The sequence below is a fragment of the Passer montanus genome, unplaced genomic scaffold (genome assembly GCF_014805655.1).
Source record: "Passer montanus isolate IOZ18808 unplaced genomic scaffold, ASM1480565v1 scaffold74, whole genome shotgun sequence".
NCBI lineage: Eukaryota > Metazoa > Chordata > Aves > Passeriformes > Passeridae > Passer > Passer montanus.
In genome coordinates, this window is record NW_024372592.1 from 876,634 (window position 1) to 904,244 (window position 27,611).

Genomic DNA, 27,611 nt, shown 5'->3' on the forward strand with positions numbered 1-27,611 from the left:
AAAACATTCTGCTGACTCCAGCCTTCCCCAAGCTCTTGCTGCAGTACCCAGTTTGGCAGAGTCCTGCAAGCCATTTCTTAGGTCCTAATGACTGCACAGCCCTCATTTTGAAGGCTCCTCAGTGTTTGCTTCAGGTATGCCAAAAAGAGAGGGTGCGGTGCAGGCTTTGGTGAGTTGGCATCCTTTGACTTGAGTCAGTATTTTCAAGCCCTCATTTTTGTAGATGGTGGAACCTGGAGCACTGGCTCTGCTCATGGTCTTTTTCCTCCTTCATCTCTTCCTTCAGGAGACTGGTGCATGAGGGCAGACGAGGCTGCTGGGACCCTTTGGGTTGGTGACATGAATGAGGAAAAGGAAACAACACCCATGTGGCAAGAACAACCCCGTGCTCCTCACAGCACTGGGATGGCCACTGGGCCGTGCAAGGCCCTCATCTCTGAGAGGACATGGTGAGATAAAATTGTACCACTCAGGTGGGAATTGTCCCCACGTTGCAAGTATGTCGTGATTACTGTCTACATATGTGTGTGGCTATCTTTGGAAATTCAAAATGTGAAACCAGCAGCATGGAGAGGATACAGTGCCACAGGTATATATTGTAATAACTAATGATGGAGCCTTTGCTGTGAGGCCTTTGGGACAGAGGAGCAGTTATTGTAGAAAAGTGGGGACTGTATTATATAGAGTATTTAAGGCCAAGGATGCATTAATCCAGCCTTGTTGAATTGCCTTACCCAACCTGCCTTTTCCTTCTTTGTAATGTTTCCTCACCTGAGATCACCCAGCTCCTGGTGACAATAGATGGGGAGGCCGTGCAGCCTGCCCTCTGACCAAGGTGGGATCCTTCCACCTGCCCTGCCTCTGCACACACAACAAAGAGACTGCTGTTAGTTCACAGCCATTTCCCCTGCTCCTGATTTTTTAAAACTGAAGTAAACATGCTGCAGCTACAGGACGGGTGGTATGCAGACACTGGGCCAGGGCTGGCTTCCACCATGGTGGTAGGAGCGGGAATTCCACTGCAGGCTAAGGGGAAGGGAGAGCCCTCCAAGCTAATGTGATGTGGGAGGTCTAATTCCTACCATCACAGGCCTGATTTGTAGGCAACAGATTATTTCACTGGCTTTCACGATGGTTTTATATCTTAGGATTTTTTTTAGCTTTTTTTTTTTTTTACATGAAAGCAGGAGTGTGTGGATTTTGCAGGTAAATTATAATGAAAGCTGATGGGTGCTTGTGTAGGCTTGTAGAGGGTTTGTGCACAGAAAGCAAGCAGGGGCTGGAGGGAATAGCTGAGTGCCCAGGGAAGGTTTAATTAGCATATAGTGAAAAATCTAAAGGCTGTACCGAGCCCCAGTTTGGTGAAAGACAAAAACTCACTGTTCTCAGAACATACCTCAGCAGCAAGCTCTGTCGCACCTGATGCAATGCTTCCCTCTTGGGCCACCCACCTCCAAGACATGATTATGCAGTGAGAAAGGAGCAGCACTTTGCACTTTCTGTTATCATGGTCCTTCTTAATTATACATGCGTAAGTGTTCAGACATGGCCACAATGAGCATGGTACACATCCAGGGGAAGTGAGATTCATCTGAGAATCTCCTACTGCTTGGCAAGCATTTATTAACTCAGCCTCCCAACACTCCCGTGAGGAAAAATGTGTCGAAACCCATTTTCAGTACTAATTTAAAAAAACAACAAACTTAAGCAAGCAAAGTGATTTGCTCAAAGCCAAAGAGCAGGTTGGTGTGAAAGCGCTTACCTTAAAAATCCAGAATAAGGGATTTTGCTCTTTGTCTCTTCAAATGAGGTCGCGTTCCCACGTTGCTTTGTGTTTCTACAGAAACTACAACAGGGGGGTCCCGGTTCGTGACTCAGGGGCTTGGTTCCAATCCAGAGAGCCATGTTTCCATGATTACTCCTGCTTTATGTAAAATGGCCCTTGTACAGGCTCATCTTGCTGAGCTTTTTGGCGCTGTTCCTGGGCCTGACTGCTACCATAGGGTAGGACTGCAGGATCACATTTCCATTTTGTAAGGAGACACGCTTTCTCAGGATGCGTGGAAGCCTGCTTAATTTCAATAAGAATTCTGTTTGAAACAGAGATGTAAGCCTAGATCTAGTGAATTATTATTATTATTATTATTATTATTATTATTATTAATTGCAGTAGAGTGTCAAATTCCTAACCAGCAATCAGACTTCTTGTGCTAGGAAATAACAATTGTCCTTCACAACTTCAGGTCTAGATCCACCAGTGCTTAACTTCTAATTATGTGCTAACACAAGTGAGTTTTATTGGGAAGCCATAAAATGGGAACAAAACTGGCTTTGCAGACCTTGGCTGTCATCCTTGCAGTGCAACACCCTTCCTTGGCATCCCAGTGAAAAGCTGTTCTCCATGCAAGGAGAAGTTCCCCATGTGAGACCCGGCCATCCCATGCGTGCTTCACATTGCAGGATCAAGGCTTCTATTAATGACAAGGCTTGACAGTGGGGTGAGACCTACAAAGAGAGGGGGAAGGAGGTGCCAAGGGTGCCTTGTGATTATGTGGCTGGCGTGTGCTTCTCCACCATGCAAGGAAAAGGGAAAGAAAACCAGCTAGACTACAACAGGTATTGTTGTGCAGCATCCAGACTGCAGCCTCAGTCATGGCCTCACTTGGAAACCCCTGCAAAGTTTTATTAACATCTGGCCCTCCACGAACAGTGATATTTTATGTGTAGAAACTCAGTTTCACCTCTTTCTTCCACCCTATTCTTTTTTGTGTGTATGCTGATTCTGTCCTTTTTCTTCCTCTTTTTTTGGTGGTTGCCTAGTAGCTCACAGTTGCATTCTGCCTTATCAGATTGTGCCTAGTTACAATCTCTCTCTATGCGCTGAGGGCAACCCACCATAAGAGCATATGGAATATTTTAGTGTGCATTGTTGTTTTTTTTCTCCTCCTGTTTTTTTAAAATTTTAAAATAGACATCAGTTTTATTCTCAGCATAGTTTTGTTGCCATTATGATTATCTTCTGTCTCTGATAAAAGCTGACATCCACAGCCTGGGAGCTATCAAAAGATTCAGGTGAACTGAGGAATGGTGGGAGAGTTTGATAACTTTGGGGCTCTCTTCAGCTTAAAAAACCCCAACCCCCAAACCCCTGCATTCTGAGCAGAATTCAACTCTTCTTCCTTCTGATATCTGACAGAAAAACCTGCGTTTAGTTCATGTAACACACAAATTGTCTGAAATTCAGGCTGTGCCATAGGTGCACCAAAAAACCACACATGTAGCGTGCTCTTCCAGTTTTGTTTTGCCATGCTGGCTTTGCTGGATGGGACAAAAAGGGAAAGTCAATGACACGTCCAGACTCTTCCTTAAGCAGTGACAAAGGAAAACATGCTGCTTTTGGCGCAGCGTGACGCACAGCTAAATGAGGGCTGCTGGGCTGACTGTCGCTGGGCTCTTGGCAAAGTCTGGTCTTCCATGTGGGTGCAGACCAGTGTTTCACACCTGGGGTGTGATCAAGGGGGAGTTGGTTATGTTGCTTTCCATAAGCTTCCTTTCTGATGGAAATTTGGCTCATGAGACGATGCTGTGTGGCAGGATGTGTGTACATGTCTGTGTGTCTGTCTGCGTGGTAGCCTTGGAAGCCATTAACCAAATTCAATCACATTTGACAGCAGGACTGTAGATTTAAAGATATGCAGCTCCTGTAAGCTGCTGGAAAACAGTACAGTACTGGAGCAGGAGATTTTGTTGAAAGAAAGACAACAATGTTAGGTCCACCCTTGTTAGACATTAAAGAATCCATACAGGAAGGATATTTTGAATGCCCTACCTGTAGGAACAGCTTTAATCTGTTTATGCCCTATCAGATACCACAGAAATCACCGCCTGCTTCTGTTTTCTCTGTGGCACCTAATAAGTCACAAACACATGCATAAGCTTTCTTTTTTTAATCTCTTCTCTTCTCTTCTCTTCTCTTCTCTTCTCTTTTTTCTCTCTTTCTCTCTTTTTCTTTCTCTTCTTTCTCTTCCTCTCTTTCTCTTAATATATCTCTTTGTCTCTTTTTTTCCACTAATAAGGGACCTCCTGCTGCAACCTTAGTGCTACCCTCTTAGAAGTCAACCAAACAGCAGATAAAAATCACTTGGACACGAGCTCCATGAAACCTGCTGTCCACCTCCTATTTTTTTCCTCTTCTAATGCTTGGAAAGGGAGTTCCAGAAGGTGTAAGAAACACTTATTATCTTATTATTTGAGGTAAATCTAATCAGCAGATGATCTGTCATAATGACATTTCTCCGAATATAGGAGGAGAAAAAGCCTGGGGACATGGCAGTGATAAGTTTCCCACCCAAGACAAACCAAGGTGAGCCCTATTGGGTCACAGTGTGACTGATCACTGTGGTTGTACCCTGTCACATATCTTGCAAGGAAGCTCACATCTTCTTGTGGGTAGGTTAGTACTGTTTCTCATTATTAATATGGCTCTGTAGGTGTGCCAGGCCCTTTCCAGACTAATTAAATAAAAGGTCTCTGCCCCAAGGAACTAACCCAGCAAGGGATGACAATAAACAACAAGAGGAAGAGGGTTACGCAAGTGAAAGATCATGAGATACATCTCATGTTGTACCAGTATGTTGGGCCAAATCCTCAAGTAATTACATAAAGCCCAATTTTGCCAAGTTGTTCATTGTTAAGTTGCTCCACCCTCATGTAAGAAATCCCATTGAATTCGCTTAATGAGAAAAAAACACAGAGTGGGGAATGATCACACCTGCAGCCCAAGAAAGTGGATCTGGTTGTGGGGAAAGGTTTATCAGGAGATAAAGAGTACAACTGAGCTTTAAGCTGTTATCTGGGTGATACATGGATATTTAGTTTTATTAAGCATTGCAACAATGTGGAACGATGCACTCAGATTCCCTAGAAATTATTTTCAGATCCAGTCGTTATGACTGGATGTTATAAGGCACTTAGGAATCAATGGGAGGCAAGTGTCCCTGAGAATCTAGCTTCGTATCTTTAAAACTGGATCTTCTGCATCAGCTATCAATTCCCATCTCTCCCTCAGAAAGACCTTGTCTGAGAGGTTCCCTCCTTCCTGAAGCCACAATGACTCACACTTACAGTTGACATTCAAGGAACAAAGAAGTCTTCAGCATCTATCTTGATGTTCATTTGGGCCAAGATGGCAAGTCCCAATCTGCTTTGCTTTGAGCTTGGAGAAAGAGGGGCTGATGCTATAAAGATCAAAGCAGGTCCAGACTCCCCTGACGTTATTCTGCTTAAATGTAGGGTTTGGGGATAATTCCCAGCTCTAGTTTCAGGAAAATCTCCTACATTTCAGCTGTGAGTCTTGGTCTTTCAAGGAAGCAAATGCTCCTGTACCAAGGGAATCTAGATCTATGGCAAAGAGCTTTGTTGTTGGGAGATCTTTTTTTTTTTTTTTCCACTGGATCTAGGCCATAGGCAGCTGAAATACAATTACAATTCCCAGAAGTGGGCAAACAACTGCAGGGAGGGAATAGTTGGGAGTGGGACTGTGTTCAGGTACGTAGGTTGAAGGCAAAGGAAACTTTGTGTATGTTGGCTCTGAAACCATGTGAGGTAGAGGGTGGTACAGAGAAAAACTCAGACGGTAGCTCACCTCCCTCTTCCCCAGGGGCAAATGCCTTATTTTCAGTTAGGAATGGATACATAATAAAGGAGCCAGCTCTGTTGCCGTCATGATGCAGAACCTGGCAGTGCCTGTTTCAGAATGCTGGCTTAAGCATAAACAATACCACATGAGAACAGGGAGAATGATGATGGACCCGAAATTTGTTAAACTACTTGCAGAGCACACACTTTGCCTGTGCTCAGACAACCAGCACTCTCACAGAGCTTCCTGAGGCCCATGTGCTTCCAGGGGACTTTCTGCCCTCAATGAGCAGGATGCTGAGACTCTGTTGTTCCTTTTTGGACAAGGTCAGCTCATAGAGGAGAAGGGTCAGGGCATCAGGCATCCTATGAAAAAGCTGGTGTGGTACTCTGCGAAAAGCCTTGCATTTGTCAGTCCACTGTCACCACTTGTCCCAGCTCCTGACCAGTGCTGCCCAGCCAATCCAGCCCTGACAGGGTACAGATATGCATCCCAGGAAGCACAGATGGATGTCTGCTCAGCACCATCAGGGACTTGAGTTACCCCAGGCTCCTGTTTGTGCTGCCTGCCAGAAATGAAATAACCCAGCGGCTCAGGCAGGGGACTCGAGAGGGAAACTGATACAGAACAGTTAATACAACACCAGTCCTTTACACTGAGGATGAGCCACTCACTTCTGAGCAACATAAGAAATCCACTCCAGCTGAAAAGCATATGTTTCTTTTCTCTTTACAGCAAAGCTCCCATTTCAGGCACAGGTATTATTTGTTTCTCGAAATCCCCTTTCCTTGTGTCTGCTTCTCTGACCTGATCATCTGAGAGCCCTGAGAGTGGTAGTTATCCCTTTCTGCTATTGTTTGCTGTCAAGACCAGTTTGGAAGTGCTGTGTGCATGTGTGCTTGCTTTGTTTCTCTTGCTAGTTGTTGTTGTTGTTTTTTTTTCCTTTTCTTTTCTCTGGGCTTAGATGTACACAAATACAACAAAGAAATCAGAAGCGGGAGGACTGTGGCATGCAAATCTGTCAGTGTGCTATTCAATTAGTGTATTGTTACAAGTGAAACACCAGCAGCCTGGCGAGAAAAAGGAAGTGCCAGGTGCTAAAAGGACAACCAGGCAGTTTTTGGTGTAGCACACCAGACAGGTTTTTCTGTCTTCAAGAAGTTTACTTGTTCTTTCTCACATACAGATGATTAAAACTGGAGGGCATCTCTTGATTCTCCAAATTGTATCTCTTCTCTCTTTTAAACTCTTCCATGAGCTGAAAATGGTTCATGTGGAAGGAAGTTTCTTGGTGTGTATTTGATTTTGTTGCACTAACTGGAAGTTGTTCAGGTCTTTCACCCTAGTCTTTCTTCAACCAGTGTGTATTTATTTAGTTTCAGTTTATGCCATTTGTTGTGTTCATGCTGTCTTTTAGTTTAAATATATATTTTTTCTCCCTATTTGCTCTCCTGGTGTATTTATATATAAATCAGCACTGTTGTCCCAGTTCTTGCTTTGTTCAGCTAAACAAGCCAAGATGTATCTACTTTTTATGTGTCACGGGTTCACCATTTCCTGACACATCTCAGCACTGTAGCTTTGTAACTGTGAGATCATCTCTCCTCAATACAGGTAACTAGGACCTCCTTTGTTGCTTTGGAGGTTATCCTCCATGTGTTTTGTGCAGATCAAGACAGAAATTCTCCTCTCCTTATGGGAAATACTTTGTGAGGCACATTTTTGGTAGCCATGAAACTTGCCCTCTTTTAATGCTTGGTCCAATTCTGTTTAATGCTGAGGGGATGATTGCATCCTCAGTAGGTTCAGAGGTGACACTAAGTTGGGTGGGAGTGATGATCAGCTGGAGGGTGGGAAGGCTCTGCAGAGGGACCTGGACAGGCTGGATCCATAGGCTGAGGACAACTGGATGAGGTTCAACAAGGCAAAGTGCTGGGTTCTGTCCTTGGGTCACAACAACTCCTTCCAGTGCCACAGGCTTGGGGAAGAGTGTCTGAACAGGACCTGGAGATGTTTGCTGACAGCTGGATAAGCCAGCTGTTCCCAGGTGGCCAAGAAGACCAATGGCATCCTGGCTTGGATCAAAAATAGTGTGGCCAGCAGGGGCAGGGCAGTGATTATCCCCCCAAACTCCGCAGTGGTGAGGATACACCTCAAGTCCTATGCTCAGTTTTGGGCTCCTGGATTAGATGAACTTTAAAGGTCTCTTCCAAGATAAACTACTCTATAAGTCTATAAAGAAGGACATTGAGTGCTGGAGCTTGTCCAGAGAAGAAAAACATAAACTGGTGAAGGGTCTAGAGAGTAAGTCACATAGGGAGCAGCTGAGGGAACTGGGGTTGTTTAGTATGGAAAAAAGGAGAATTAAGGGGTCCTTATTGCGTTCCACAAATGCCTGGAAGGAGGCTGTAGTGAGGTGGAGGTTGATTTGGGTTGATTTTTTCTCCTAAATAACAAGTGACAGGACAAGAGAAAAGTGAAGATTTAGATTGAATGTGAGGAAAAAAGTCTTCAACAATTGAATAGTTTGCCCAGGCAAGCAGTGGAATCACCATTCCTAGAGGAATTTAAAAGACATGTAGATGTGGCATGCAGGGATATGATTCAGTGGTGGCCTTGGCAGTGCTGGGTTAATGGTTGGACTCAGTGATCTAAAAGGTCTCTTCCAAACGAAATGATTCTTTGGTTCTATGATCCACACATTCCACTTTGCAGAAATAAATTCAGTCCCCAAACTGATTTCTGAAGAACTGCAGTCATAATTTCCTTCCAGCTCAGTACATCCTCTCTCAACACTACCTGTTGTAATTTCTGACTTAGTGACTCCCCTTTCCATCATAAAATTCCTCTCCTGATCTCCATATTCTTCCACTTAATAATTTCTTATGAGGTACCATATCAGATGCTTTACTGAAGTCCAGAGAGATTAGACCTGCTACCTTTTCTTCATTAGAAAATCAGTTATCTGTCAAAACAAATTATTAGGTCAGCTGAAAGTGATCTATCTTTTCTAAAACACGTGTTTTATTGCAATTTTCATTTGCGTCCATGCCTTTAATTATTCTTTATTGCTGCATTGTTCCATAATCTGATTTACTGCTGATGCCAGTCCACATCTTCCAGTTTAGAAGATCTACAAATTTCTAAGTTGAAATAGTTAAAGTTAGTCACAGTCAGATTTTGTGCCTAAACTCAGACAAGTAAATAAATGGTCCAGGGTTCCTTCTCTGATTCCAAAAATCATGGAAGGGCATGGCTTGAGATGGTACACCTACACTTAAAAATCTAGCTTCCCACCAAAATAAAAAGTTGTCCCATGGGTACTCTGTACTGGGAATAATGCACATGATGTCTTCTCAACCACACCTCAGCATGTCAGGTGCCACAGGACAAAACTTGCTAGGGACAGAGCTCAGAGCAGAGCAATCACATGCCCTGGCCTTTTTTAATATGCTAGTTTAGGCAAAACTAATGATTCTTTTTGCCTTTTCTCAGACCTCTGCAGGGAGATTGCTTAGTTTTCCCTTGAGCCAATGGCAATTTTAAGAAAATGCTTCATACTCCCATTCCTCTTTTCCATTAGCCTTTATGCCTCTAAGCTTGTGTTCATCATTCCCATCCTTTACTGGAAACTTTTGTGATTTGTTTGAATTTCCTTTGCAAATTCTAAGTGGGTTTGACTTGTGGCAATTCTTCCACTTGATGGCTTTGTTTCAGCCATCATATTTCAGCCATTAAAAATTTCAGAGTCAGGTTTGGGGTGGGGGTGAACCTGTCTGTCTCCAGAGCCTATGGGTGACCTGAAGCACTCATCTCCATTCTGAACCCTTAGAAACTGGGGGAGAAATGTCTCATCCTATACTTAAACAACCCTTTATTTGCTCACTCTTATTCTCACTGCAATGAGCTATTAACAAGAAAATTGAATGCTTTAGGTGAGGTCTTCAATCCAGATGCAGCTCTATTGGTTCAGTGGTGATTTTTACTGGCTGAGACCTGTGCCCTGTAGAGAACCAGGATGAGAAAGGTTTGACGCCATATTTTTCCTACACAAGTCAGACACAAACGGCATTGTTGCTCCCATGTACAGATTTTTTTCCTCCCCACCCCTGTGACGTGAAGCATAATGCTGCACATTTCAGCTACTTTTTGGATAGAGGCAATAATTTCTTAATTTGCCCCGAAGGGGCACGCGCATAAATGGGGAGGAAAAAAATTAAGAGCTTGTGGAATTGATTGGAGGAGAGATGCATCTTGTTCAAACTAGAAGTGAAAATATATTCCAAAGGAGAAATCATTAGCATTTTCATTAAATGCCAAAGAGTGTGACTATTAGACCTACCTCAGGCAACCCTGAGGTTGAAAACTTTTCAACAAGATTTAATTGATCCAGATGGATTGAGGTTGTTTTTGTTTTTTACCCCTTCCACCCTTCTACCCCCTGCTTAAATCTCTGTACTCCATCACCTGTGAGAAAACCCCAAACCGAACCAAATTAAAATAAATAAACAACGCCTTCAGCCCACGCCCTGGAATGAAAACTGCAGTGTAATATGAAATGTGTCCTGATCGTCTTGTTATGGAGCCTGGTGACTCACCAACTGCTACAATTGGGGTTAGATAAAATAAAGGGATTATAATTAAGGAGGCAGCAGGAGGATGTTAACTGGGCAGTCAGAGGAGGCAGGCCCATTACAGACCCAGGTATGCTGGGAGCCCTGCCAGGGTTCTGTGGACACACGGCTCAGGTGAGGGATCTGCAGCACAGGGTCTGCTTGACAAGACACAACAGGGCCCAGTTTGGCTGAGCTACTCCAGTATACTAGGAGGAGGGGGGGTCCCCAGCTCCTGCTTGGTCTTCTGTAGGTATCCCCCAAAAATGCACAGTTCCCAGCTGCTGTGAAGATGGGTGGTGAAGGGCTCACCCGACAGTCCTGGTTAAGGGAAGTCATGGAAGTATTGCTTGAGCTGTTGAGGATTTGGCATTATTTCTGGGCAACATTTTGATCCTGAACCTCGATGTCAGGCCCTGTTTCCCTTCAAGAGAAATGTGAATCAGCCCTCTGGACCCAGCACAAACCCACCTCTGGTTGCTATAAGTAGAGCCAGCACAGGCACATCCTCCATGGCAGTGGGGAGCAAGTTTATTACTGGTGGGGAAGAAAACAGCAGCTTGGTGGCACATGACTATTGGGTTTAGACTACATACTTGGCACAGAGAAAGCAATATTTTAACCTTGTTGGATAGAAGATCATGCAGGAAGTAGGCAGGTTGGGCCTTCCAGCACTTACCATACCAACAGAGATGTTTTTTCTGTCCTCATGTTCTCAGTTAGTTTTTTTGGTTCTTGGATTCCTGAAGAAAAATGACTGCAGAAATAATTCTGTTAAAATCTCCTGTGCACTTCCCATATTACTTCCAGCAGCCTGAGTGGGTTGGCCTCAAAGTCCCAAAGCCAGGTGGATGGGATGATGGTGTTCCACGTGACACCATGCCAGAGCAGGGCCACAAATGATCTATGGCCAGTGCAAATGCTTCTTGTGTCAGCCCATGCAAGCCATTTGCCTGGGTGCAAAGCACCTGATGCTTCAGTTTGGGATGGCTTAATACCTCCAGTAATTATCCGAAGGAGCCCTGAACACTCTCATGATTAAATATCAGGTTAGAACTGGACCTGAGATGAAATCTGTGAAAATGCAGTCATGTTTGGGAAGGGTTGCAGGAGTCATCCAGGGCTGTGACTGTGGTATCAGAGTTTCTTGGAAGGAAGAGTGTGATGATTTCTCTAGTGAAAACAATAATGGCAGTTTTGGTAGGATGTTCTGTATTATTCCCCAGGCTGGAATTTTGCCAGGACTTAGGAATTTAAGTGCCTGTATGCAATGCTTCACTGGTAGAGTTAGTAGCTGACTGAGCCTGAAGCTTGCTCCAAAATTTCACCCTGGGTTCAGCCACATGTGTGACCCTATTTCCTCATGCTCTGTCCATCAGTATCTGCCTGTTGTCACTCATCTGTCACTTACACTGGAAATGCCCTGGGGCTGGTATCCCCTCTTTGTTCAGAGCTTGTGCAGCCTCTTGCACAATGAGCCCTGTGGTAACACGGCCAAACAACAATTGCTAAAGGTGAAAGATCGCCAGGTTACAGATGGCAAAACCAGTCCTCAGGACTGGCTGTGTAATAGAATAACAACAACAAATTCATAATAATGATGGCAGGAGTAATGAATGGTTATATTCAAATGTTAGCTAGCTGGAGCTCGCCACTTGTCTCTTCTGCAGTTACAATAAAATTTATTCTCCTTGCTGAACATGTATTTGCCTGCATTGCCATTGTGCTAATTCTGCTCCTCACAGTTTTTCTATTTGCTTTGCTGTATCTTTCTCAATTAAAAGAAAAAAAAAAGAAGAAATAAAAATCAAATCACATGGCATCAAAGAGCTACATCAGGAGGTCATTGCATCAAATGCTGCCGCTAGTTTAATAAAGGAACTGACTAATATACTCATTAGTGGTGCTCGTTGCTAATGCCCGATCAGATAATGAAATTGAAATATCATGTTTTAGGGTGTAATCAGGATCCCTGCAGGTGCTGGGATGGAATTGCCCCATAGGTACAGCATTACACAGTTAACTAGGTGTGTTACTTGACGGGGTGTTTCAGCTTCCCAAGCCTGCGGGTAGGAAGAGGTGAGCAGGACTTTCAGCGTAGCTGGTGAGAATGGGGAATTGGTTGGAAACAAGGGAAAAACGCTGAGGACACCTGGGTTTAAGTTGATTGAGGCAGCTGGGAGCAAATGGCAAGTGTCAAGCCACCTCGGGGACCAGGTGGGGCCAGGTGGGTGCGTGGAGATGCAGTGCTGGTGTTTTGGGAGGACACACCATGCTGCCTGCAGACGAGGAGTTCCTTGGGTTGGCTGGGCACTGGTGGGTGTGTGCAGATACAGACACTGAAGCAGGACTCCTGGGAACATCAAGGGCTTCACTGCCTCCCTGGCATTTAAAAAATTTAAAAAGTAGAGAAGAAAAGACCAGTGTGAATGTAAAATCCCAATGTGTGGAATTGGAGCTGGGGGAATCCTGCTAGACCATCCCACTGAGTGGGGGTTCCAGGCTGCTTTTCTCTCCAACTCTGGGTTGCAAAGCCCTTGGCTAGCAGGCAGTAGCAAGAAGGGATGGTCCTTGCTTCCCTGGGTCTACAGAGTCACCTACACAAGGCTTTTAATCTCCAGTGTCCCAGAGAAGGTGCAGTAGCAGCCTCATTGTCCAAGGACGACAGACAAGCATGTCACAAGCTTTCTCTTCCCAACTCAAACATTTGCCTTCTAAGTTTTCCACTAAACAGCTAAGCCCATAGAAATTTGCAGCACTCTTTTTTTTTTTTTAAACTGCATTTTTTTTAAATAGAAAAAAATTAAAACACATAAAAAATTCAAACCCAGCCCCAGTCTAATCAATGGTACCAGACTTTGGGTAAACTGGGCTCAATGACAAGAGTTTTCCAGAGGAATTTGTTCTGTATGGAAGCTAACTTTAAACACTTTTCTTCATTGCCAGATGATTTAATACTGGATGAGCCAATGAAAGACTTCAGAGACGTTCAAATTACTTCCCAAGTTGCTCACAGAATATGTTCTGCTGAGACAACACCAGGCTGGAGACTTCAGTGGGATTAGCAGAAAAACAGAGGTTTTTTTCACTAGAGTATTTTAGATTCTCTTCCAATATTTATTTCTTTTTATTTCTTTCCTCTCTCCTGCTCCTAATTAATTAATAATAAAATCTTACATGTTAATAACAACCCCTCCTGGCTAGTCCCTCTCAACATTTTCTATTTGTCCTCTTCCTTCAGCTTCCCAGAAGTTCCTCCTTCCACTTTTTTTTTTTCATGTACTGTTCTGGTGTTCATGTACTATCCTTTCAGAAGAAGCAGTGAGCTCACCCAGTACTTACACACCTATTGTCAAGTCCTTCAGAAGAGGGATAAAAGAGGTGGGGAAGAGGAAAGTGAATGTCCCTCCCTTGGGTATCTCAGAGAAAAAAATCTTTGCTTAACTGCAGGAGAGGGCTCAGGGCTGTGAATTATCTGGGAAGGGAGATGTCCTCTTGCTGCCCAGAATATGGTACCTGAATCTTACAGGGAGACAGGATTTCAATAATTTAATTTTTTTATCTTTTCCCCTTGGCATTCTCTATTGGCTAATTTAGACAGATCCTGACCATGTGCAGACAGACTGCTATGAAACCTGATTTTAGGTGGATTTTACAGGGAGATCTATGGCAATCAGCTCCCTATATAATTACATTTAAACACCTAAAGCTATGGCTGTGTTGATAAACTAAACAGGGCCAGGGCTCAAGCCCAGGTGCTGGCACATGATCTCCCAAACTCTCCAACCTTTAGCATGGTCCCTGGTGATGGTTTTGTCCTGTTCCAACTAGCACTCTCCCAGACAATGCCTGGGCATGGTCCAGGGACAGCCTGGGCCAAGGAGCATCACCACAGGCGGTTCAGATGCAGCCCCCCAGTTTTGGAAGGAGAGGCGCTTATCAGCACGGACGCAAACTGGTCTGTGCCAATTGGCCTCTGGGCCACAGAACAGCCCCATGCATGTCTTATTTACTAGAATGGATGAAGTTAAATGCTTCCAAGAATGTAGCCTGAGATGTTGAATAGAGGCTTGGGAGCATGGATGGGATTGTAGCGCTGAAAAAAAAAATAAAGAGGATAAAAGTGGTGATTGGTTTTTCCAAATATTAACCATTTCCTTCCTATGGATCTGCTGTGCACCGCTTCATTTCTAGAAATCCTAAAAGGGACCAGATTTCTTATTGCCTTTTTCTGCTGCTGCTGTTTTCTTGTACAATCATAATCCACTTGTGGCCAGTTCCCAGATAAAACAGTATGAAAGTTATGAAGGTAGACAACCAGGGTAGCAAGTCATGGTTATTTAATACTGGAATGGAAGTGAATATTTTAGCTGGAACAAGGTGTTCTGGTGTTTTCCTTCAGGCTTTTGTCAGGAGTGTTTGGTGCCTCTGTCATAACTTGGTGAAACAAGATTTTTCACTCCCTCCAATCTGCTCCAGTGCAATATTGGGTGGAAGGTCATAATAATGTAATAGACACCAACTCAACTCAACTTCAGTGGTGCTGATGAGAATAAATCTGGGGAGATGACACTGACCCATTCTCACAGCATGAAATGAAAGTTGGTGTATTGGTATCCCTTGCCATGAGCACTCAACTTCCTGGGTGAACAATGGAGCCTGTGTTCATGCAGCACCTCGTGGAGGGGTGTCCTTGTCCCCAGACAGATCACCAAGCAATGTGACACCACAAGCACTGAGCCCCTCAGAGCACCCACACGCTTCAAACTGGGGGGTCTGTTCTTGAAAATCATTGCTGCAATCATCTTGATGTTAAACTTTAGAGGAATTTCTCACCCACTGGTAATTTGCTGAATTGGAGAAAATACTAGAGAAGGGAAAAAAACCAAAAAAACCCCAAAAAACCAAACAAACCAGTTTTTAAATTCTGACTTTGGGGCTTATTTTGACTTGATCCACTCAAATTTCTGCCTATATAAAATTTAAGTTTCATGCATTAGAAATTAGGGGTCTAATTTCTAATGTGATGTGTGTGGGAATTACAAAGGTGAGTGTAATAGAGATGTGTGTGTATTCTTGATCACTGGGTGGACACATCATGTTACAATCCCTGATTCCTGGGGCAATGGAGACCCTGTTTAAAACCGTGGTCCTGCTGGGCTTAGACACGTGGCTGCTCAGTGATGAGTGCCCAGGCGTCAGCAGTCATCTGGCCCGAGGGGTGGAGGATCAGCCTCACAGCCTCTTCCCAGGATCCTGCTTCCTCATGGGCATTTTTCTCTGGTGTATGTGTTACTAGGATGTCTTGAGGTAAAGTTCCCACTCCTGTATGTGTCATTTGGGTGTTTGGAGGTGACATGGTTAAGGCTGAAGAAGAAGACATTGGCAGAGCTTAGCTAAGCCCAGCCTGATGGAGTTATCAGTTGTGATCTTAACTAGAAGGTCCTTTTTCTGCTCACTTGCCCTTGCACACACGCACATAATTGCAGTGTGAATTCATAATATAAACCATGATGTAATAGACACCAACTCAACTCAACTTAATTACTGTACAAATGAACAACAACTTAAATCACAAGCAGAGTCCCATTAAAAGTAATCAGATCCTGGGTGGGGAGATGGTTAAAGGTGGTGTTTGAACTCCAAAGAAAAATATGCTCTTGTTTGGACATAATTTCATTTTTTTAATTGTTATTTTTTTCTTCCACAGTGTATTTTTGCTTGCTCGCTCTCTCTCTCTCTCCCCCTCTCTCTCTCTCTCTCCCTGGCTCTCTCTCATTTTAATTTTTTCAACCTTTTCCTGATAAACCAAACTAGTCTAGACATATCTTTTGAGAGCAAACGTTCTCTAAGCTATGTTCATTCCTTGTGAGTTTGTACGTTAATCATTAAATATAATTAATTAGAACATCTTGTAATTAACTTGGAAAGCAAAATTATACAAGGGAATGAGTTTGTAACCACATCACATTTGAAATAAAAATAAAACTTAGACTAAAAGGAATAACTGCTCTTTGGAATTAGATGAGTAACAATGTTGGATTGGCTCCCCCGAAGCTGTAATGTTGGCTCCGAAGTCATTCACATATATCAGCCATATTTCACATTGATACATACACTCACACACACACACGTGTGCACACACTCTTGTGCCACAGTCTGGAGTTAGCCACTACTGCTTTAAACCACCCCTGTGCCTTCTGGTGCCTCTGCACTGTGGAGGGACTCAGCAAACACGCCATCAAACACCCTTAGGGCTGCTTGGACTTGCCCTGGCTAGTTCTGATGGCCTTTTGGGGTGTGATACTGGCTGGAAATTGTGGCTTTTCATGGCAGGCTTTGCTGCCAAGGCAGGTGAGAGTTGGCAGGGGCTGGCAGGCAGCTGACCACGGGTCTACCCCCCAGCTGGAGATTCCTGGTCTGAAGGAATCCTCAAGCCCATGCTGAGACCCATTCCCAAGTCCATCAGTTCTCCAAAAAGCTGGTCCTGGGCTGACCTGTGGATCACAGCTAATGAACCCCCTTAGGTCTTCTTCCACAAAAAAAGGGGAATCTCTTCTTGAAAAACAATTGTTCTCATCAGAAGTTAAATACCACAGTTATTTCCTTGTAAGTGCAAAGAGTTCTGCCATCCTTGCTTGACTGAATAATTTGGAGATGTTCTCTGAGACAGAAACTTCACTGTGACCAAAACAAACACACCTGCTCATGGCTGCTGCAGCATCCCACAGTGAGACACTGAGCCTGGAGCCTTTGGGTCAAGAAGACTGTGAGGTCTGCAGGGACAGCACTCCTGGGGATTCCTCAGTTGACTTCCTGGATGGTGTCAGGGAGACTTGAAGTGACTGTACAGCAGCTCCTGGCACTTTGCTGGGCTCTGCCCCTTGCTCTCCATATGGCCTGGGGCATGCCATTTCACCTCTGGCTTTGCTTCCTCTCTGTCCTTGCTGAGTACATTGTTTTGGGAAGGAGATCATTCTCCCTCTATACACTGGACTGCTGGCCAAAAGGGGTCTTTCACCTCTGTCACGTCCCCACCTGGGACAATGCTTTCCCCAGTTGCTGCCATCTGCTGAAACTGGGCAGAAGACTTAATTTCCCTGAACTTGCTCTGGAATTTTGCTCTTTTGGCAGTAGGAATGGGGAAACCTCTCTCCAATGGCATTTCTACCCTCCACAGCCAGGTAATCACTTGGCTGTGCTGCTAATCACCACCTATGCAGAGAAATTCTCCTCACATTTTTGTGGTTGGTTTTCAGGCCAATGGGCAGGAGGCAGCTGGGAAGGAGAGGGGCTAAGGTGGAGAACGGTAGAGATGGAGCAGGAAAAAGGCTCCTCACAAGATGGGAAAATGAGAGATGGAATAATCTGGAAATACCAAAAACTAGCGAGGGGAGAGACATCATAGGTGACTGCAGTGAGGCAAAGTCCTTTTCTCTTCTGGGATTATGAGATGAGTAACAAAAGGACTTGGAAAGGTGGCCTTGGATTTCCCTTTCCACTCATCAGGACATTCCTGCTTTGTGCCAAGCTCTCAAACTCTTTGTTGACCCTCTTCCCTGGTTTTTAGGCTGGAAATCAGCTAAGAAGCCATCCCTCAGGTAAAACTGGCTCAGTTTGTGGAGGGTTAATTAATTTTCAGGAGGCTCAAAAATATAATCACCCCCTTGGTGAGCAGGGTGTGTTTGCTGGCTGGGATGGAGGGGGAGAGGCACTGGGAGCATAACTGTGATCTCCTTGACTCCTGCTCCTCCCTGCCTGTGGGTAGCACTGGGCAGGCACCAGGGGTGGGATGCAGCTTGCCTAATGCTGAGCAGGTTGATTTTAGACACCTGGGGTAAACCAGATGGGTTGTAGGACCTTCCCCAGGCAGATGGGAGGAACAAGCACCTCATGGAGAAGAGCATCCTATTGTAAAAAGGGGCTAAGATCCACCCAGTTCAGGTATTCAGGGTGACAAATGAAGTGCCCATCATTTCTTCAACAGTGACATGAATCCCACACCCTAAAAGGAACTGGAGCTGGAGTTATCTTCCTGGAGAGGAGGTCCACTCTGCATCCTGTCCCCATTCCTCCCACTTTCTCACCTCTGCTTTAGCTGCATCTGTCCTTCTCGGTCTCTTTGCTTTGGCAAAACTCCCATTTCAGAGCAAGATAAGATGGGCCTGATCCTGACACATAAGAAAAGGTCTGCTCTGTATGGGACAAGACACCTGCCCACATTTATTGTTTTGCAGATACAGGCCACCATGAATAAATGAGGGAGCATGCACGTGCCCCAGGAACAACAGCATTGAGCGACAATGAAAAAAAAATCCAAGAGAGATGTGACAGTAGTTTTGAATAGAGCTGACACTGAGCAAACACTCTGCACAATGTGGAGGGTGATATAATATCCTGCCCTTTCAGAGTGTCACTGTGACACATATTTAACATTCATTGGCAGCAGCAGCCCGGCTTGCTCTTCACACAGCAAGGTGCTGTGCATATATCTAGGAAAAAAAAGATAGTTAAAGAGATGCACCCAGTTCACTGCCCTTTTATGTGTGGGTGTGAATCTACCTTAGTGGAGCCCATGGGAGTTTTACGACTGACTTCAGTCCCTATTAACCTCCCTGATGAGTAGTAGGAAATTAGGCATGTGTGGAGGGAAGGGTATTTATGAAAAGCAAGGTCTAATGAGAACCCGGTTTCAGAGTTAATTATGGAACAACTATTGCCGCTCCCTAACCCAATACTGCGCCTGATTCTGATCTCGCAGCATGGGAAAGCAAGATACTTTATACCCATGGGGGCTCTTGGGCTGCATATGGCTCTTGAGCAATTTAAGTGCATTTATGCCGGGTGATATCATGTGATCAACAGTGGGACTGCAGCGATGCTGGGTAATCTGTGGGATGAAGCAAATCAGCAGGACTTGCCAGGTCATGCCCAGCCCCATCCCATCCCACAGTGGTGCAGAGAGACAGAGAAGAGCTGTTGTTATCTCCTCGGCGAACCACTCCTGCTGCTCTCCCTCCCTTCACTCTCTGATGTGCCTGATACGTGTCTTCTGTCTCTGGGCTGAATGAAAGGTGTTGGTAGATGGTTTGTAAGGTCAGCAAGATGGGCCAGCGTCAGGATCAATTGAGTAGTACCCGCGTGTATATGTAATCAGGATCTGGCCTTCTGCTAATTAAAAAGCTTAAACAAACGCATGCAAATGAGACAGATATGAACACGCAGGTGGATTGCTGGCAACAACACCCTCCACTCCTCCAATTGAGGGGGCAGCCGGTCCCAGCACTCCCTTTTGTTTTGTTGTTTCCACAAAAAAGCTGCCTGTGTTGTGGGGAAGTTTCCCCTTGGTTGAGTTCAGTGCGTATGGTCCTGGGGCATAAACAGCCTCTTGTCCCATGACACATGCTTGCCCTGGGATTGCACACACAAAACTTGTCAGGGATGGCACAAAACCCTTCACTGGGAGTGTAAGGAAAAGCCACGTTCCCATTTCTGTTGGCTTCATGTTTGATGGGCTGGGTGCCTTTTGGAGAGTGAAGCTCAGATGGTCAGCAGCATGTGACAGATTTTTCTGGGTCTGATTCTTCTCTCCATGAGGGCCCAGTACATAGCAGCCCTGGGAAAACCTTCTGGAAAAGGTAGATTTCTTGCTCTAAGAATGGTACATAAAACAGGTGAAAGCTCTGGGGCCTTAAATCAAGATGAAATTTATCATATTTTTCAGTACAAACCAAATTCTGGGATAACTTAAAAATACTTGCACTTCTCTTGTCACTGCACTTCCAGAGTCCTTTGAGAACAGGAATTTTTCCCACTAACATAAATGGTCCTTTGATAGTGGAAAATTTGCCTGAGTAAAGGCTGACTATTTAATGCTGTGATTAAGTCATTGCTTTAATCTGGCATGCTCTTGAAAAATCTCCTGGAAAGAGTTACTGGAAGGGTCCTTTGAGTTCCCTTTCCCCTAGAGCCACTCATTCCCTTTGTGCTTACAGTAATGTTCATGGATCTGCATGGTGATACAGATCAGGGAACTGATCTGGCCATAAACTCAGTTGGCCAAAAAAAGGAAACAAACAAACAAAAAAAACCCAAATAAAAAACCTTAAAGCCTCAATTTTTTTCATCATTGTGTCAACATAAGATCCTTTGTCAGTGAGAGGGAGATGATGGGAATGAGAGGAGGCCGTGGATGTGGTTGAGGCAGTCCTTTTCATTGTACACAGTCAACAGAAAAGTGCTGGTGCCATGGAGCACACTGTGCTGAAGACAAACCCACCTTCCAGCTGGTGTGCAGGACAGTTAAGATCTACCAGATGCCTGACATACTTTGCACAGCTTACACTTGAAATGCCAGGTTGTGCACCTGGGTTGGAGACCAGGAGTGGAGCATGTCATGCTCCAGTTTGCTACAATGAAGGAAACTTGATAAAAAAACAAAGTCAGAGGGAGATTTGCTCAACACAATTGCACTCTAGATTTCTTCGAGTTTTACCTCCATAGTTGATTTTATTACTCCTTGTGAACATGAAATTATGCTGTATTTTATTTTGGGTAGTACTGAATGTGAAAAGAGCATCAGATCTTTTTCACCAATTCTTTTGGAAAACATTCTCAGATATTTCCCACATCCTCTTCTCCCTGCACGCCCTTGTAAAGGACCAAAACACTGAAAAAAGTCTCACTAGGCCTATCTGTGTGATATTCTGTTCCATTTAATGCATTTTAACTTTCAGTAGGACTTAGACTAAATCTCTGTCTCATCGTCACAGGCTGGGGGTTCGGCAGAGACGGGCAGAGCAGTGTGTTAATTTGTTTGGCATAGCCTTGTCATGTGGGTTTTCATTTTGCAACTCCACAACCAAAATAAAGGGTAGCAGAGATCAAAGTCATTTACTGTTTAAACTCTAATGCTCAGGGGAAGGTAGAGGTGCTGTTTCAGATAGGAAGAAGTCTCTGATTTCATGTCATTAAAACCTTATGTCTCAGTTCCTGAAAGCACATAAATACACTCATAGTTGAGCTTAAAGAGAGGAGCATATGTAAATACTTTGATAAAGCTAAGGTAGGATTACATGAAGTGCTTCTTGCTCTTGTATTGACTTACCCGGGTTAGTTAATTCAGACAAAAAAGCCATATAGGCATAGTGACTTTGTTTTTAACTAGATTAAAGTTAGAAGGGACAGATTAAAGCATAGAGGGGGCTTGGATGCTGAAAACAAGTTACTTGTTAGAGTTGATGTGAAAATGCCCTAATCTTTGATCAGTTCAGAAGTTGAAGTAAATTCAAATGGAGGACTCCAGCTTGTATTGGAAGTCTCCACCACTAGTTTGATTATGGGAAGAGTTTGTGACAATCCAGTCCAGATAGAGAAGGAGGTGCTTTGTTTCCAGAATTTGTTTCTGGGATTGATTTGAGCCACAACATTTTCATGCTTGCTTTACTGAATCTGGTTGATCATTCAAGTTAAGAATCTCCCTCTTTTTATAATATTTTGTTTCTCCTGTAATTTAAAAAAATTTAATTTTTTTTTCCTTTACATTTCCTCTGAAACAGGCTTTGAGATGTTGATTCATTATAAAGTTTTGGCTGAAATTCTTGTTCCAAGGCCTTGGTGTCAACAAGATTCCAGATTCCTGTTTACTTTAATTGGCTTTGCTTTTAGCCACAAGTAAAGATTGCAAAACAAAGGCGTGGAATGGCCATCTCCTGATTCCAGTGTGGGTCTGCAATCCTTTTTTCCCCCCTCAGGCTTCTTATGCGAATGTGTTTGTGAAACCACTTGAATCAGGAATTTTGTTTTCAAGTGGGGACCTAAATTTAGGATCCTGCATCCCTCTTTAGAAATGGAGAAAAATAACAAAAAGTCCTTACTTTTCTTCTCCATGGAGATTTCTTGGCCCCAAGAACTTTAAAGATTTTGGATGTGAAATGCCATATTTGTCAGTATAAAAACTGCCAAAACTTTCCCAGTCATAATCTACAGCAGAAACTTTAGATTTTTGTTTAGGTGTCTCTCAACACCACACAGTGAATGTGATCATTGCACATGGGTGCAACTGATGTTCACAAGTATGTGAAAAAATATGAAAAATGACCTGACTTCCTAAAGCAGAACACTAAGAGATATCTCCCAATGTCATGGCAGAAGAAGACTCTTCAGGAGGAGCCACCTGGTCTGCTCTCAGCCTATCCCTTACACCTGAGAGTGTTTTGGGCTGGGATTTTCCAAAGTGCTCAGTGTTGGCTGACCTCCACTATCAAATTTACTGACAGGGATTCCCAGTGATTCATTAAGACCAGAGCTAAACCAGACCTTCTGAAGAAGTCCACAGTGAGATCCTGTCCTGAGGTGCCTACTTGCTGATGAAGGCCTCCTCCAGGGCCTTTTTATTGGTGGCTGTAGAGGGAAATGACCCAAGAAAACTGAACAGTGCACATTGGTGGGAAAACAAATGGTATTGCCATTAATATTTTGCAGTTGAAGGTGATGAAATTCTTTCTGGGGAAGTTATGAAGGTCCTTCACTGTGTCATGCAACTCATGAGTTAATCTTTCTATTGCAACCTGTTTCCCTGGCTGATTGACCTCTGGTATCTTTCCCACTCTGCCTGTGGTTTTGAGATGTTTATTGTTTCCATACTGGGGTGCAATGGAGATGTGTGTGTGCCCACTTGTGCATCTTGGTGTGATCTGAAGGACAGAAAACTCAGGGAAAACCCTCCTATCAAAACCCTTCAGGGACTGTAAAAGAATAGAAAGCCCCAGTGGAGGTTGGAGACTTACAGCCAAAAATGTCCAGAACAACAATGAAAAGCATCTATCAGTCATCTTGGCTGTCTCCCTAATTCTCTATCCTTCTCAACAGGGTTTTTCAGCCTCCTCCTTCTCCTCCTTACTTCATGATTCCAGCTCTTTCATCCTGGCTGTTGGTGGTAGTAAGAGATAGATAGCACATTTGGACATATTTACCCTCATGTGGCTTGTCCTTCTCACCCCACCCATGCTCTGGCTGTGATGATGCATATCTCTGGGAGTCAGTGGGAAATCTTTTCACAAACACTCGCTGTGTGTTGTGTCTCTTGTGGGCAGAGATGTTGCTGTGTTAGCCATCATTATTTGATCTGCCTCTCTGACAAGATTGCTTTAAAGCTTAAATGTTGTTTCTGTTCTTAGCTGGGAACACACCATAGGTATAGTTATAGCTTTGCCTGCATGGCCAAGTCCAGTTCCTCAGCTATGCTGGGTATGCTGGGTTCTGTGGGATGGAAACTGTGGAGAACAAAATATGAGACAAGTAGTGTTGCATGAAAGAAAGCGAATGCCTTACTGGAGCACTTTGAGAGCAAAAAAATTTTTTGTGTTCTTTTAACAATACTGCCCCAAAATTTACCTCAGTTTGTGCTGGAAATACTCACCAAAGTCATGGGATTTCAAAGAATTGGGTGGGAGAGGTAGGGGAGTATTTTTTCTACCTTGAAGTGCTAGAAGTGGAGTCTAAATTCAGATAATAAATGCTTCTGCATTTTGCACCCTGAAATTTGCCTATTTTACTGATAATGGTTATTTATATAATTTTTTGTTTGGAATAAAATTGTAAATTTCCCGCACCCACCAAAATCAAAAATAGAAACAGAAATTCATCATCATTCATCATCATCTTGGAGTTCCTTCAGCCATGAAAGCAAAATATCCACTGAGGTGGTAGTTTATCTTCTGATCCTTCCATTGTCCTGAACTGAAAGAGTTGAGTCAATAAAACTAAGATCCTAAACCCTCCTCCAGTGGGAACTCCCTCTCTTGTTCCTCACTGAGGTATCTCTTTTAGGATGTGGAAATTGAATGGGATGCACCTGGGTTAGAGTGCTCCTCTATCTTCTGCCCCAAAGAAGAACAGAGGGCATAGGGAAACATGGCTGAGTGAGGGTGAGGCAGGGAGGAAGGAGTATCCTCTTCAGGTCAGGAGTAGAAATTCTCTTTGGGAGTAGCACAGGAGTGCAGGAGGGTTGATATTCCCATTTTTCTTTGGGATTTCTTTAAATATGAGGATATTTTATAGGATTTCTGTAGTGTTTAAAGTCAATTATCTGTCTTTGGCCCAATTAAGATCAGCTTTAGTTTTTCATTAATGTGGGTGTTTTGAACAGTTTCTATGGCTGTATAATGTATGTTGGCCTTTCTAGACAGAAATGACTATTCAGAATGGACTGGGAAGGGGAGAGGACTGAAAACTAATGCTCTGGAGTGACTTAGTGAGGTTTGAGAAGGGGCTGAGGAAAAGCAGAAAAGGATTTAATTTTTCCACACCTGCTTTACACAAGGTAAGGCCTGTGGTGGCATGGCAAGACCTGCATGTCTCAGGGAAGGAAAGCCACAGCAATGAGAGGAAAATCCCTGGATGGTGTGAATTGATGGAATGCTTGGGGACTGTGATGAAACTGAAGAACTCAATTTGCCCAGAGTGCAGAGCAGGGGAAAACAAAAACAAGAGATATTATTGCATCTATCTCGAGATTAAAAAAAAAAAAGGTTTATATGAGGGAATTGTGGGCACACAGTGGTGGGTTGGACCGTGTGACCTGGCCAGGGGTGTGAGAGGATTTGGTGTGCTGCTCCCATCACAATGTGGGACCATTTGCCTCCCAGCCAGCAGAGCTGGGGGTAGATGAGAAACAGCAGAGATCAGAATATGACCTCCAGCAGTTTTGGGGGTAACAGCTACTCTGTGAGTGACATCCTGGAAACAGCCAGGGGGAAATCAGAGAGAGATAAGTTATCTGTGTCTCTCTGACCATTGTCTTCAGCCAGTTTGCAGAATTGCAGATTAGGTCCTTTTCTCTGGTCTCTCTTGCTGGTTCTCTGTGCAAGTGCCACAGGGCTATGATAAGGAGGAGGTGGAATGGTGCTCTAAGTACACAACATTTTTCCACATGCAGCAGGATACGCTAACTGAAACAAAATTGCTGGAATCCTTCCTTTGCTTTTGCTTCTCTACATCCAGAAAAGGAATCTTGGGATGTGCAGCAGGAGAAGGAGAGAGGGTTTAGGGGAGGCTATGGGAAAGGATTTTGGCACTCTCTGTGCAAAAAAGTCTCCTTACACTTCCAGCATGGGTCTGCATCTTGCTGCCACAGTGTGAGCACTGCACACTCAAACCTGCAGCAGGCATTGTTCTTCTCCCTCCATCCATCCCTGCCTCACTCCACAGAGCACCCCAGGGCTACCCCAGCATCTCAGGGGGGACCATCACGGGTGCAGGTGGCTGCAAGGGGACAGCAGGCTGCCATTTCTTTGTCCTGCTCTCTTTGGTGACAGCCCCATATGATCTGCTGGCCAAACCATCCATGCAGGAGTGAGGCTGGTGTAGCTCAAACAGCAGGTGTTTTTCAGGCTGGAGCAGGCAAGGGTGTCTGTGGCCAGAAGATGGAAGATGAAAACACTCACAGGACAGAGGGAACTGTGACATGCCAGATGAGAATGGAGATTTTTTTCAGCCAGCATGCCCAGATCTGAAACTGATCCCACAGGTGGAATTACCCTTCCTCACGGAGCAGCCCCAGCCCCTGCGGAAGGCAGAAAATTCAGATTTTTCTGCATTTTGTTGGGAGAGGGAGGAGCAGGGCAGGTTTCTGCCCTGGGGATCCAGTCACCCTGGCAGCACAGGGGTCGGGGGTGGCCTTCATTCTTCTTGCAAGGTTGAGTCACGGCTGTGATGAACAAGTCTTGCATAAGCAGGAATTCCATCTCCAGTGGTAAGCTGAAAAACGCCGAGCTCTATTTTCAAAGACAGCTCAGAGGTTATTTATGTACGGAAATGCTCCTTATCTCTTAATTCCCAGACTGATGGGTGGAAGATATGCAAAGAGTGACTTCTGTCAGGGACGAGCTCACCAGCACTGCTGCTCTCTTGGCAAGGGGGAGGGCTCTCTCTGCCTTCCCTGGTAGCAATGCTGACTAAGGGCCATAGGAATCTTAATTCCTGGCCCAGAGACGGCAAGCCAAGCTATCTGATGGGCTGCTTGGCTCACAGTTAATATCCTGTCACACAGAAGTAAGTACTCATGATATAGCAACGTTTTTTTTTTTTTTTTTAATTTTTGGCACCTGGAGACCTGAGTGGGAATATCCAAAAAATTCTCCATTTTGTGCTTAACCATCAGCTCTGTCCTGAAAGAGCCTAAAACAGAACAATTCTTTTATATATAAAGAATATAATTATTAAAACAATTATTTTATATATAAAGAATATAACAGAATTCCTTGGTATCAAAAATGTTATTTTGTTTTACCATGATTATTACTAGCCTGGATTCATAAATTCAGTCTTACTTCCTTGTGGCTGGAATATTATCAGTAGGTAGAAATTTGCAGCTGGAAATTAGTTAATGATTCCTCTGTAAGAAGAGCAGACAGATGGCAATCCAGCTTCTTTTCCCTGCCTGTGCTGATACTGGCATTCAAACTAAAAGTAGTAAGACATTTATTAATGAGTGGAGTAGGCAAAAGGGAAAAAACCCAACAAACCTAGAGCAATGAACACAGGTAATAGGGTGTCATTATTAAAGAGATATCTGTCAGAGAAGGACATGCATAAGAATTAGGTGTCCTGGAAAAGGCTATGAAAACATATCTCTACTTCTGTTTGATGGAATCACATTTCAATTTTTATGAACTTTTCACAGACTAAATATATTTGTGTCTAAAGAAATCCTATCTCTTAGCAAGCAATAATGACAACCCTATTTACACCAAATGACATTTTCCGACTGATTCGGCCAGAAAGATTTAATTATTTTCTACTGTAGGGAAAGAAAATACCTCATTAATAAATTTTTCTTAGTGATGGTGGCATTCTTGGTATTGTGGATCATGTGAAGAGAAAAAGTAAAATTTATTTCATAGGATTTATAACATGAGAAAAAGAAAAAAAATATGCCTGTTGCATGAAAAGGAATTTTCTAATATATCCCATTTGGGAGAATTGAATGAAAGTTTCTGGCTTGCTGGCTGCCTGGATCTTGAGAGAAACCTTGCAGGCAGGGAAGCAGGATTCTCTGTTTTCTGCTTTGCTGACCTCAGCCTCAGTGTGGCTTCCCCAGTTCAGGCTGCCAGGCAGGCAGTTGCCAGAGGGAGCAGAGGAATCAGTGCTTAAGAGCAGAGGAGGCAGGACTGCCTTGGAGAGGGGATGAGAGAAAAGTGGGGTCCATGAACCCCATCCTGCTGGGATCAGGTTGGTTTCCCACAGCTGAGCTGGGGAGGAATGCACCTGATGCCCTGGGGAAAACAAAGTCAGGGGCTTGCTCCTTGCATCTCACCTGGAAGATGTGAAAATGGTGACTGAGGCTGTTTCTGGGTTGA